General features: G+C 45.5%; 1 protein-coding gene across 1 annotated transcript in view; it reads left to right on the top strand.

Annotated features, from left to right (window-relative positions):
* snx29 (sorting nexin 29) overlaps window positions 1–13055 on the top strand; it is a 695647-nt gene that overhangs the window by 293590 nt on the left and 389002 nt on the right. The window lies entirely within an intron of this gene.

Raw genomic sequence — 13055 nt, 5'->3', positions numbered from 1 at the left:
TGAAGCAAGAATGTGTAGAAGATGATGAAGGAGCAGGTGTACTTGGGCATCGGGGACCAGAAGTTTCATATGGCTAATTTCACAACTCAGTTCATTTAGCACACTCAATGGATAAATGTAATCAAATTGAAATTAAATAGTTTTCGGGGTCCCCTGACGGCTTCCTGTTTCATAGGGAGAGCTCTATGGTTTGACCCACTGTTGAATCACTGTAAGAAGTCTCTGTGGATAGTAAGGACTTTGGCTTGGCCGTTCAGCAAGTCAATTAGTTGGCCAGAAATGATGAATGTAAAGGATGAAAAATCAATAGCTATGACAAATGTTGAGGCATGAAATATTCCTGAAAAGGCTGCAGAGTAAAAACAGAATCTGTATCTTCACAAGCGAGCTCAAGGTTTGCAGATGTTGGTCTGTGATGAAACACACAACCCTAACGTTAAGGTAAGGGCGATAAAGGCGAGCAGGAGGCAGCAGAAAGCAAATGTAACTCCATCCACAAGCATCTTACTTAACGGGTTCACTTTTAAGATTTCCACCTGAACTTTGGTTTCTATTTTCTGTGTTGAAACAATCGCTTCTGTACTGTAACATTGCAACACCAAGTATCCCAGATGATGGCTGGAAATATTTCTGGAGTATGCTTTGAAATTTGATTTTACTGTATGGTAGGTTTTTAGATGTTTCCCAGTTGCTTTTTGCATTTTGTTTGATAAGTTTCCTGTTTGCCTTTTGCATATTTGTATGTGTCTACCTTTCCGATCCATGTACAAGTGTGGCACTTGACATATTTCAGTTAATAATTTTCAATTACTTTTTATGTAAATTGTTAATTAAGTCACAAGGTGCAAGTTTGATAGACACTGAGTGTTTGACATTTGAGCATGAGAGAAATGTTACTAATTGCTCTATGTGCCATTCAATACTTGATAATGGAGAAGATTAAACCATGGCTATATGGTAAATATATCGTGAAGTTGTGAACGTTCTGAAATTTGATTTATTTGAAAGATTGTTCTTTGATTATTTTACTGTCAATTTTCTTTGTGGTGTAATCTTTGAAATGAGACTAAGGTGGAGAAAGCAAGTGCTTTCTCCACCTTAAACAAAACACTTGAATCATATTATTCTCATTCCCATGGCCTATACTGGCCCAAATTAGTTTTTCTCAGAAGTAGATCTATTGATCTTTTTCATACTATTCAATAATATTTGTGCAGGTAAGTGGTTAATGTGGTAGGAGTGATACAAATGTTATATTTGTTGATTTGTTTGCTTATTTAATCAGTTATATATAATACTAGACTCAGTGGGACCCGTTGGGTCCCAGCATCACACGGGAGGGCTGGTCACCAACGCAATATTCCACCTCTCCACCAATTCCAAGACTGCTCGCCAGTGGGGGGGGTTGCGCTAGTATGGGTGTTGCGGGCCGAAGGTACTTGTTTCCAGAGGGCTAGTATAGACATTGTGGGCCGTATGGATGCTTGGGCAGGTATCCAACTGTTTTAAAAGCCAAGCCAAGGCAAACAATTGGGCTGCAGCCCCCGATAACCAAAATTCATTTTGTGAACACAAACTTGTAAAAAAGGCGAGGCAAATAATTGGGCTGCAGACACCCGACAACCAAAATTCATTTTGTGAACACAAACTTGTTAAAAAGGGCTGCAGCCACTTTACAGCCGCATCGAGGGGACTCACCGTGGAGTAGACGTGTGTTCAGTGTGATTCACAGCTCAGAGAGCCGTGACCCTCTCGCTTCCTGGGTCTGGCAGAGACTGAGTGAGGCACGACACGTCCTGGTTTTATAGCCCCTCCCCCTGCCGCCAGCGGGGGCAGCAGAGAGAATGGGGAATTTTGTAAAAATATTAATATCTCTCTCATTTTTCATCGACGGAAAAAATCCTCCACACTCATACGGCGGAGGGGGGCTCTGAGCGAGGTGGCCAAAAATGACGGCCATAGGTGGCGGCGTTCTCTCGGAAATCGCAGCACAGTTGGCCAAAAGCGGTCAAGATCAGAGATTTAGTAATATAGACTAGATGAGGCGCGGACCCGTTGGGTCCCCCTCCCCAACGCAATATTCCACCACTCACTCATAGATGAGGCAATGTTCAGTCAAAATGGCGATCCCGTCCCGGTAACCCTCCCCCAACAGCGCAGGCGCGTATACCGGGCCCACTGCGCACGTGTGGATAGCGGGCCCACTGCACACATGTGGATAGCGGCCCTGGCAACCCTCCCCCATCTGCGCAGGCATGGCTGACAGGGCCAGTTAACGGTATAAAGGAAATAAACATTTATTAAGGGAATAACCTGGGAATTACTTTGTGAAATGGAAGGAAACTTACTACTATACACCCCAGGCGAATGTTGAGTCAGGCACCCCTAAAATTGTAGCACTATCGTGAACTGTTTTGGCTCTATTTTAAGCATATACAGGCATGCAGAACAAATCACACTTTTGGCTATATTTTTAAAGTTTATAAAGAAAATACTTTGTCAAATCGAACAAAATGCGCTACTGCACACCGCAGACTAAACGTGTGTAAGGTGGGCTTAAAATTGTGGCGCAATCGTGTACCGTTTTGGCTGTATTTCGGGCACATAGATACATACGAATATACATACAAGATGAGAGTTTTAGTTTTAGACTATACCAATTGGAGCCCGTGGGGTCCCTGTCACATGGGAGGGCTGGTCCCCGAACGCAATATTCCACCACTCACCCATAGCCCCAAACTGCACAGGCATAGCTGATGGGTTCCCGCCAGAGATCCCCGTTGTTACGCAAGTTACAGCAACCCTCCCCAAGTGCGTCTCATCATCCCTCTTCCTACTATCCTCCCCCTATCCTCCTCCATTCCCCCTCATCCATTCCCCCTACCCCACCTTGATGTCATTGTGAGGTGGAAGCTGCTGTAAATGAGATCCCATTGTGATGTTATTGTGGGGTGGAACACTGCTGACGGGCAGTTTATGTAAATGACAATAGACAATAGACAATAGGTGCAGGAGTAGGCCATTCGATGTGATCATGGCTGATCATCCCCAATCAGTGCCCCGTTCCTGCCTTCTCCCCATATCCCCTGAGATGAAATGCCATTGTGATGTCATTGTGGGGTGGAAATCTGCTGGTGGAAAATAATAGTTTTTGTAAAGTTTAAAATGTCAATAACGTAAAATATGCCATCAATCTGAACGAAACTTGTTGAATTGACATCACAGGACAATGGTGAGTAAGGTGGTGCAAAAATTGTAGCATTATTATGTACAGTTTTTGCGCGGATATATATATACGTACAAATATAGAAATATTGAAATATAGAAACGATGGGAGTGTTACAGATGAGTTTTAGACCAACTGGGACCAGTTGGGTCCCGTTCCTCCAACGCAATATTCCACCACTCAACCTTAGCCCCCAAACTGCGCAGGCGCGTCGCATTTCCCCTCATCCCCAGCCCCCCCCCCCCCCCCTTCACTCTCCCTCTTCTTTCCCCATTCCTCCTCCCCTTCCCCACTCCTTCCATCACTTCTCCCTCCCTCTCCTTTCCCCTACCCTCCCTCCCTCCCTCCCTCCCTCCCCCCTCCCCCTCCCTCCCTCCATAACCCCTCTCCCCTCCCTAGCCCCTCCTCTATCTCTTCCCCACCTCACCACCCCCCTAACCCACTCCCCCACTAAACACAATGTTTAAATAACATTAAACAACAATTCTCACCTTCTCCTCTTCCTTTCCCCCACTGAGGATGGCTGAGGACCCATTGGATGCCCAGTGCGATGCCAAGTCAAGAAAAGAGAGCAAGTGGGGGCGCTGTTTTATATATTTTTTAATTTCAATAACTTGTAAAATATACCATCAATCTGAATGGAAATTGATACTGCACATACCAGGACAATGGTGAGCAAGGTGGGCCTAAAATTATTGCACTATCGTGTACTGTTTTTGCGCATATATAGGCACAAATATAGGTACAAATATATATAGCTACAAACAAGATGAGAGTTTATAGATATTCCATCAATTATATCTCCAAGAAGTGTGGTAATTAACTGTCATAATAATCTTTTATAACTTGTTTATAATCTGCTACAATATTATTAATCTTTGTAATAATGTCACCAGTCTCATAATGGGAGTTCATAAATATTTAGGATGCATTGCACTTTTACCACCAAAAGACGTAATCAAACAAAAATTGCTGCAGCTAGACACTAATCTAAGGAAAACAGGACTGAAAATGTTCAGTGCAATGTAGACATTTGCAAAGATATAATTTGCAAAGAGATGACTTGAATATTTAGACAGAGAGCACAGCTATTTGGTTATTGCTGTTCCATTCAAATAAATGCAAGCACGAATTGAGCCATTGTCCACCTCAATGAAATAATTGGAAATTGAAAAGACTAACAAATCTTCAGACACTTAGTTTATATGGTTACAACAAAATCATAATCATTAAATTACTAAAATGTTAATGATTTATAGGATATAAAAACATGAATAATTTAGTTTGGTGTGCATGCCTTAATTGCTCGGGGCATTGAGTATGTATTGGGCAGTGATGCCGCTTGATATGACTTTGGTTAGGCGCCCCATTACAGGAAGAACGTGGAGGCATTTGAGAGAGTGCAGAAGATGTTAAGCAGAATGCTGCCTGGATTAGAGGGCATCAGCTATAAGGCGAAGTTGAACAAACTTGCATTGCATGAATATGTTGGGAAGAATACTATTTCTTGGAAGTTAATTTACTTAGTTGTTATTTTGACTCTAGAATGGATTCCAGGAATAAAATCAACATTAGTGGATATATACAAATTAATAATTCCCATGCTCTCCAAAATATCTAGGAAGGAACTGAAGCTGCTGGTTTAAACCGAAGATAAAGCTGGTGGAACTTGAGTTACTTGAGTTACTCCAGCTTTGTGTGTCTATCTACTCCAAAATGTTCACTGGTACTCCACTGACCACTACTCCACAGACTGCAGTATTGGTACAATGCTCTTGATCCTAAAATCCAAACACTCAGGACCATGTACCCGACTTTGCTTCAAGAAATACATCTGCTTAGATTGTGTGCTGTTGTTTCAAGAACCTAAAGTGAAGTCCATTCCTTCCTGCTGCTGCTTGCTGCTGTGTCAGGACCTTGGCATGAATCTCTGCTCTTTGCTGGTTCTTCCTCAACAAAAAGTCATCGCACAGTTTTGTGAAGGTTGGTGCTGGGTTGACCAGAGCAAGAGGTGTGATCGCACCTTATCATATGATTCTGGGCTGTTGTAGGGGATTGGCAACCAGTGTTGACAGGTTGTAGATGTCTCTCATCATCTTCTGTCGTATGTCCTGGGAGATTTTGTTTTCACTCCTTTTTGTTTGGCTCCAGAACTCTCTGCAGCTCCTAGATTTGACAATAAACTGTCTTGAATCTTGAATCTTGAGATTTGCAGATGGTGTGTCCAATAACAGCTTCACAGGCAGTCTCTTCCACGCTGGGCACTGGGGCCATCTATTGCTGGATTTACACCGAGTACCTAATGAGCAGCAAGGCCGTGGGTTTGTTTTGGATTCTTGGCACCACAGTACTATTACTAATGCCTCTGTAAATTAAAGGCTATTGTAGTAATCCCATGAGTACTTGGGATCACATCCCGAGCACTAAGTGAGATACAGTGTCAATAGTGTATTATTGTCATATGTCCCGAAACGGAACAATGAAATTCTTACTTGCACAAGCCACAACAGATGTGTAAACATTATATTCTGTAAAACTTACACTAAACAACAAAAAAACTTCAGTTCAATAATAATGCAAATCATAAGCCTGATGGTTGTAGGGAAGAAGCTGCTCCAGAACCTGGACGTTACAGTTTTCAGGCTCCTATACCTTCTTCCTGAAGACAGGAGTGAAATGAGAATGTGACCAGGGTGGTGTGGGTCTCTGATGATGCTGGCTGCCTTTATGAGGCAGCAACACTTGTAGATGCCTTTGATGGTGGGGAGGTCAGTACCCGTGCTGGGCTGGGCAGTGTTCATCACTTTTTGTAATCCTTTTTGTTCCGAGGCATTCGAGTTGCCAAACCAGGCCGTGGTGCAACCAGGCACAATGCTCTCCACTGTACACCTGTAGAATTTCAAGAGTATTCGTTAACAAACCGAATCTCTACAATCTTCTAAGGAAGTAGAGATGTTGATGGGCTTTCTTTATGATTACATCAATGTGCTGGGTCCAGGACAGATCTTCAGAGATATGCACACCCAGGAATTTGAAGCTTTTGATTCTCTCCACCACCGGCCCATCGATGTTTGTGGATCCATGTCCTTCCTTTTCCAAAGTTCACAATCAGTTCCTGGTCTTACTGACGTTGAGAGCAAAGTTGTCGATCTGGCACCATTTGGTCAGTCGATCGATCTCCCTCCTATACACTGACTCGTCATCAGCATCGTCTGTAATGCCCCTGTCCCACTTAGGAAACCTGAACGGAAACCTCTGGAGACTTTGCGCCCCACCCAAGGTTTCTGTGCGGTTCCTGGAGGTTTTTGTCAGTCTTCCTACCTGCTTCCACTAGCTGCAACCTCCGGGAACCGCACGGAAACCTTGGGTGGGGCGCAAAGTCTCCAGAAGTGTCCGTTCAGGTTTCCTAAATGGGACAGGGGCATAATTCATCCAACAACGCTGGTGACGTCGGCAAACATGAAGATGGATTTAGAACTGTTTCCAGCTAAACAATCTTGAGTATAACATGAGTAGAGCAGGGGTGGGGTTGGGGGGGGGGGGGGGGGGGGGGGGGGGGTGGGGGGGGGGTGCTGATGTTATTGAGGAGGAAGTGTTGCTGCCAAATTGTACAGAATGTGGTCTGTTGATGAGGCAGTCGAGGATCCAGTGTGGAGGGATGCGCAGACACCCAGTTCTGTGGGGCTGATAGCCAGCTTGGAGGAGAACAGTGTTGAACTATGGACAACAGCCGGACATGTGTGTTTTCATTGTTCACATTATCCAGTGCAGAGTGGAGAGCCCGTGCAATTTCTTATTTAATGACCTGAACAATTGGCAGCCTTCAAACAACTCAGACATGTGCTCCAGGGAAGATATTCTTTTTGAGATTTTTATTTTTTCTCAAACAAAAAAACTGTACAGTTAAACTTTGTTAAACTATGATAAGAGGCTTTCTTGTTCTATTGCCAGTTGTGGTGGATTTAAAGTAGATTGAAAATGTCAAGAGACTGCATCCAAAATCAAGTGATTCTGTGCAGCGTCAATAACGTAGGCCAAATAAAGTCATTTTTTAATCAATGTGATTTTAAAACTGAAATGTTCCTAGGAGTTCTTATTTCTGTAGTGCCGTGCATCTATTTTGCTTTTACCTATATCATGGATTGGAAGTAGGATAAATGCATTGCCTCTAACAAGTAATTGTGAATTATGTTCTGAAGATCAATCTTCAAGGTCAATCACACTTCCCAGCTGTCAATATATAGCTAAACAGTTGAAGGCTCTTTAGGTGTTTGTCTAGCTATATTTAAAATTGGTGTTAATGTTTCTGCCTTCATCAGTCGTTCAGGCATTGAATCCCATACCTCCACCGCTCTTCTGGAGAAATACATTTTCTTCAACTCTCTTCGAATCCTTAGACCAATTAATATAAACCTAATTTACAGTTGAAAAGTAAAACAAAAATAATCTGCTGGTTAATCCCTCAGATGACTGAAATGTGCTTGGAGCTTGCTCATCACAAAGACAATGAGCGTTCTGCTTTTTGTAGATATAATTTTGGTCTTTCATTGCATTATACCATTTAACGACAGGCATTTAATGTGAAGTAGTTCTGGTGATGATGAATCGATCCATGTTTCTAAATAATTTCAAACACCAATGTTACTTCTGGACAAAATATGGGAAATTAAAGTTGTGACTACGGGAGTTGGGCTGCTGATGGGAGTGAAATTAATGTTTTTCTTTGCATGGTGTAGCATTATGGTACTCGAAGTTAAAAAATAATCAAGACATTATCTGTAAAGGAATATGCTACGTTTGATTACACACTCTCCAATATTGATATTTTATCTAAAAATATACTGATTATGGTTTGGGAAGCATATCTTAAATTATTTTTTTAATGTGAGGAACTGCCTTGTTCATAACTGTCTGCACTTTGTTAATTAAACTTTTCAATCTTAGCAAAGTCTAATGGGAGTAAGGAACATCAAAGTTCATGGATCGGTCAGTTTTGGAGGGATATGGCCAAACGTAGGTAGGTGGGACAAGTGTGATTTGGACGTGTTTACTGGCGTTGCGCTGAAAGACCTGTTTCCGCTTGTATCATTCTGTGACTATAACTGTGAATCTATGACTAATCAAATGGCACAAACTCAAAAAAAATTAAGTGTTATTAAGTTTCGATTATTACACAGCTATTAAATAACTAATTTCACAAATCTCAGCCTAAGATGACTAGCTCCCCAGTCCCTTGACTAACCTACTCATGCATTCATTGAATGCATTGAAATAATATTTTTCACATAATTTCCAGCAACATTGGTTGTCTTCACCAAATGAGTCTTGCAAATTGTAATCAATGACATCTGAGAATATGGAAGCTGCAGCCTAGCATACTCTTTTTGGTCTTACTATACAAGAACATGGAAAAAGATAACTTGCACCATTTCTTTTCCTTATCATAGCAGAAATTGTCATTTAATTTTAAACATATATTAGCCCACGGGGCAGACCCGTTGGGTCTTTTTCCCCAACGGCATTTGGGGGGGGGGGGGGGAGGGGGGGGAGGAGGAAACGGGATAGATTTGGGAGGGAAAGGAGAGCGGGGTAGGGGGTGTGGGATGGGGAGAGAGCTTTGGGGGAGGGGGGATGGGGAGGGGGGAGGGGGGAGGGAGGGAGGGATGGGGAGAGGGGTGGGGGGAAAGAGGGGAAAGAGTGGGGAGGGAGGAGGAGAGGGGGTAGCGGGAGTGATGGAAGAGGGACAGAGGGATAGGGGAAGGGTGTGGAGGGAGAGAGGGAAGGGGGTGGGGTAGAGAGAGGGAAGGGGGGTGGGGGGAGAGAGGGATGGGAGAGGGGTGAGGAGAGGGGGAAGAGAGAGTGGGAGAGAAGTGGAAGAGTGGGGAGGGAGGGAGGGGTAGAGGGGTAGCGGGAGTGGTAGATGGACGGGGGGGAGTGGTGGAAGAGGGACAGAAGGGTAAGGGAAGGGGTGGGGGAGAGAGGGGAAGAGAGAGATGTGGGGGTGGAGAGGCGTGGGGTAAGGGGGTAGAAGTGGAAGAGTGGGGAGGGAGGGGTAGGGGGAGTGATGAAAGAGGGACAGAGGGGTAGGGGGAAGGGGGTGGTGGTAGAGAGGGAAGGGGGTGGTGGTAGAGAGGGAAGGGGGGTGGGGGAGAGAGAGATGGGTGGCAGAGGGAGAGGGGTGAGGAGAGGGAAACATAGAAACATAGAAATTAAGTGCAGGAGTAGGCCATTCGGCCCTTTGAGCCTGCACCACCATTCAATATGATCATGGCTGATCATCCAACTCAGTAACCTGTACCTGCCTTCTCTCCATACCCCCTGATCCCTTTAGCCACAAGGGCCACATCTAACTCCCTCTTAAATCTAGCCAATGAACTGGCCTCAACTACCTTCTGTGGCGGAGAATTCCAGAGATTCACCACTCTCTGTGTGAAACATGTTTTTCTCATCTCTGTCCTAAAGGATTTCCACCTTATCTTTAAACTGTGACCCCTTGTTCTGGACTTCCCCAACATTTGGAACAATCTTCCTGCATCTAGCCTGTCCAACCCCTTAAGAATTTTGTACTTTTCTATAAGATCTGCCCTCAATCTTCTAAATTCTAGCGAGTACAAGCCGAGTCTATCTTGTCTTTCTTCATATGAAAGTCCTGACATCCCAGGAATAAGTCTGGTGAACCTTCTCTGTACTCCCTCTATGGCAAGAATGTCTTTGAGCATTGGACATTGTGACATCACACGATGGAACGTTCAGCGGGTGCTGGTGCTCCTGCAAAGGCATATGTAAATGATTCCATTCCGATTGGACATATGTGAACATTGGGCATTGTGACATCACACGATGGAACGTTCACCAGGGGCTGGGGCTGATTCTATGGGTGAGATGCCAGTTTTTTTTTTGAAATATTGGGAGGGGGGGGGGGGGGGAAGGATTTGATTAAAAATGTGTACATAAATACGACAAAATGTAATCAGGAGTTTCTATAAGATCCTCCCTCAATCTTCTAAAATCTAGCGAGTACAAGCCGAGTCTATCCAGTCTTTCTTCATATGAAAGTCCTGACATCCCAGGAATCAGTCTGGTGAACCTTAACCATATAACCATATAACAATTACAGCACGGAAACAGGCCATCTCGATCCTTCTAGTCCGTGCCGAACACGTATTCTCCCCTAGTCCCATATACCTGCGCTCAGACCATAACCTTCCATTCCTTTCCCGTCCATATAACTATCCAATTTATTTTTAAATTATAAAAACGAACCTGCCTCCACCACCTTCACTGGAAGCTCATTCCACACTGCTACCACTCTCTGAGTAAAGAAGTTCCCCCTCATGTTACCCCTAAACTTCTGGCCCTTAATTCTCAAGTCATGTCCCCTTGTTTGCATCTTCCCTCCTCTCAGTGGGAAAAGCTTATCCACGTCAACTCTGTCTATCCCTCTCATCATTTTAAAGATCTCTATCAAGTCCCCCCTTAACCTTCTGCGCTCCAAAGAATAAAGCCCTAACTTGTTCAACCTTTCTCTGTAACTTAGTTGATGAAACCCTGGCAACATTCTAGTAAATCTCCTCTGTACTCTCTCCATTGGTGAACCTTCTCTGTACTCCCTCTATGGCAACAATGCCTTTGAGCATTGGGCATTGTGACATCTGTTTCCCCAACGGCGTTTGCGAACGGCGTTTGGGGGGGGGGGGGTGAGAAGAGGGGAGGGAGGAGGAGGAAACGGGATAGATTTGGCAGGGAAAGGAGAGCGGGGTAGGGTAGCGAGGGATGGGGAGCAAGCTTTGGGGGGGGGGGGGGTGGGGAGGGAGGGGAGGGGAGGGAGGGATGGGGGGGAGAGGGGTGGGGGGGAAAGGGGAAAGAGTGGGGAGGGAGGAGGAGAGAGGTAGCGGGAGTGATGGAAGGAGAGGGACAGAGGGATAGGGGAAGGGTGTGGGGGGGGAGAGAGGGAAGGGGGTGGGGTAGAGAGGGAAGGGAGGTGGGGGAGAGAGGGATTGGAGAGGTGAGGAGAGGGGGGAGGAGAGAGTGGGAGAGAAGTGGAAGAGTGGGGAGGGAGGGAGGGGTAGAGGGGTAGCGGGAGTGGTAGAAGAGGGACAGGGGAGTGGTGGAAGAGGGACAGAGGGGTAGGGGAAGAGGTGGGGGAGAGAGGGGAAGGGAGGGGAAGAGAGATGGGTGGGAGAGGCGTGAGGTAAGGGGATAGAAGTGGAAGAGTGGGGAGGGATGGGTAGGGGGAGTGGTGAAAGAGGGACAGAGGGGTAGGGGGAAGGGGGTGGTGGTAGAGAGGGAAGGGGGTGGGGGAGTGACAGATGGCTGGCAGAGGGAGAGGGGTGAGGAGAGGGACACATAGAAACATAGAAATTAAGTGCAGGAGTAGGCTATTCGGCCCTTCAAGCCTGCACCGCCATTTAATATGATCATGGCTGATCATCCAACTCAGTATCCCATCCCTGCCTTCTCTCCATACCCCCTGATCCCTTTAGCCACAAGGGCCGCATCTAACTCCCTCTTAAATATAGCCAATGAACTGGCCTCAACTACCTTCTGTGGCAGAGAATTCCAGAGACTCACCACTATCTGTGTGAAAAATGTTTTCCTCGTCTCAGTACTAAAGGATTTCCCCTTTATCCTTAAACTGGATATCCTTACAAAATTTTTAAGGGTTTGGACAGGCTAGATGCAGGAAGATTGTTCCCGATGTTAGGGAAGTCCAGGACAAGGGGTCACAGCTTAAGGATAAGGGGGAAATCCTTTAAAACCGAGATGAGAAGAACTTTTTTCACACAGAGAGTGGCGAATCTCTGGAACTCTCTGCCACAGAGGGTAGTTGAGGCCAGTTCATTGGCTATATTTAAGAGGGAGTTAGATGTGGCCCTTGTGGCTAAGGGGATCAGGGGGTATGGAGAGAAGGCAGGTACGGGATACTGAGTTGGATGATCAGCCATGATCATATTGAATGGCGGTGCAGGCTCGAAGGGCCGAATGGCCTACTCCTGCACCTAATTTCTATGTTTCTAACTGTGTCCCGCTTGTCCTGGACTTCCCCAACATCTGGAACAATCTTCCTGCATCAGACAAATGCAATTCAGGACTTTTCTCTTCACAAGCAAAGTCAGAATGACGGTTAGTGAAGAATTTGAATAATCACTGAGCGTTCTCTATGGCAACAATGTATTTGAGCATTGGGCATTGTGACATCACACGATGGAACGTTCACCATGGGCTGGGCTCCTGCAAAGGCATATGTAAATTAATCCATTCCGATTGGACATATGTGAACATCGGGCATTGTGACATCACACGATGGAACGTTCATCAGGGGCTGGGGCTGGTGCTGCTTCTGTGGGTGAGAAGCCAGTTTATTTTTGAAATATCGAGGTGGGGGGGGGGGAGGGGTGAAGGATTTGATTAAAAATGTGTACTTAAACACGACGAAATGTAATGAGGAGCGGATACTTAGAAAGAAAAGCGAAATCTCTACCGAAATGGAAAAGATGTCGGCGATTCTGCGTCCGGTTTCGGAGTTGCGGGGAATCAAAGGAAGAAACGCGGCCGGAAGCCGTACATGCAAATGGATCCATTCCGATTGGACGTCTGCGAGCGTCGGGCATCGCGATTGGACGTCCGCGAGCATCGGGCATTGTGACATCGCACGGCGGGAACGAATCGAAAGGCAGGAAGGGCACCGTACGGCAGGCGGTCGGATGGGGCGAGAGTTTTATATATATACTAGACCAAGTGCAGACCCGTTGGGTCTGCTCCCCCAATGGTGTGATCCCCCAACCCAATATTCCACCATGCACCCGTCTCCTCCAACGGAACTGAAGCC

The sequence above is a fragment of the Leucoraja erinacea genome, chromosome 20 (assembly GCF_028641065.1).
Source record: "Leucoraja erinacea ecotype New England chromosome 20, Leri_hhj_1, whole genome shotgun sequence".
NCBI lineage: Eukaryota > Metazoa > Chordata > Chondrichthyes > Rajiformes > Rajidae > Leucoraja > Leucoraja erinaceus.
The sequence above is the reverse complement of the archived record's forward strand: the minus strand, read 5'-3'. Positions and strand labels throughout refer to the sequence as shown.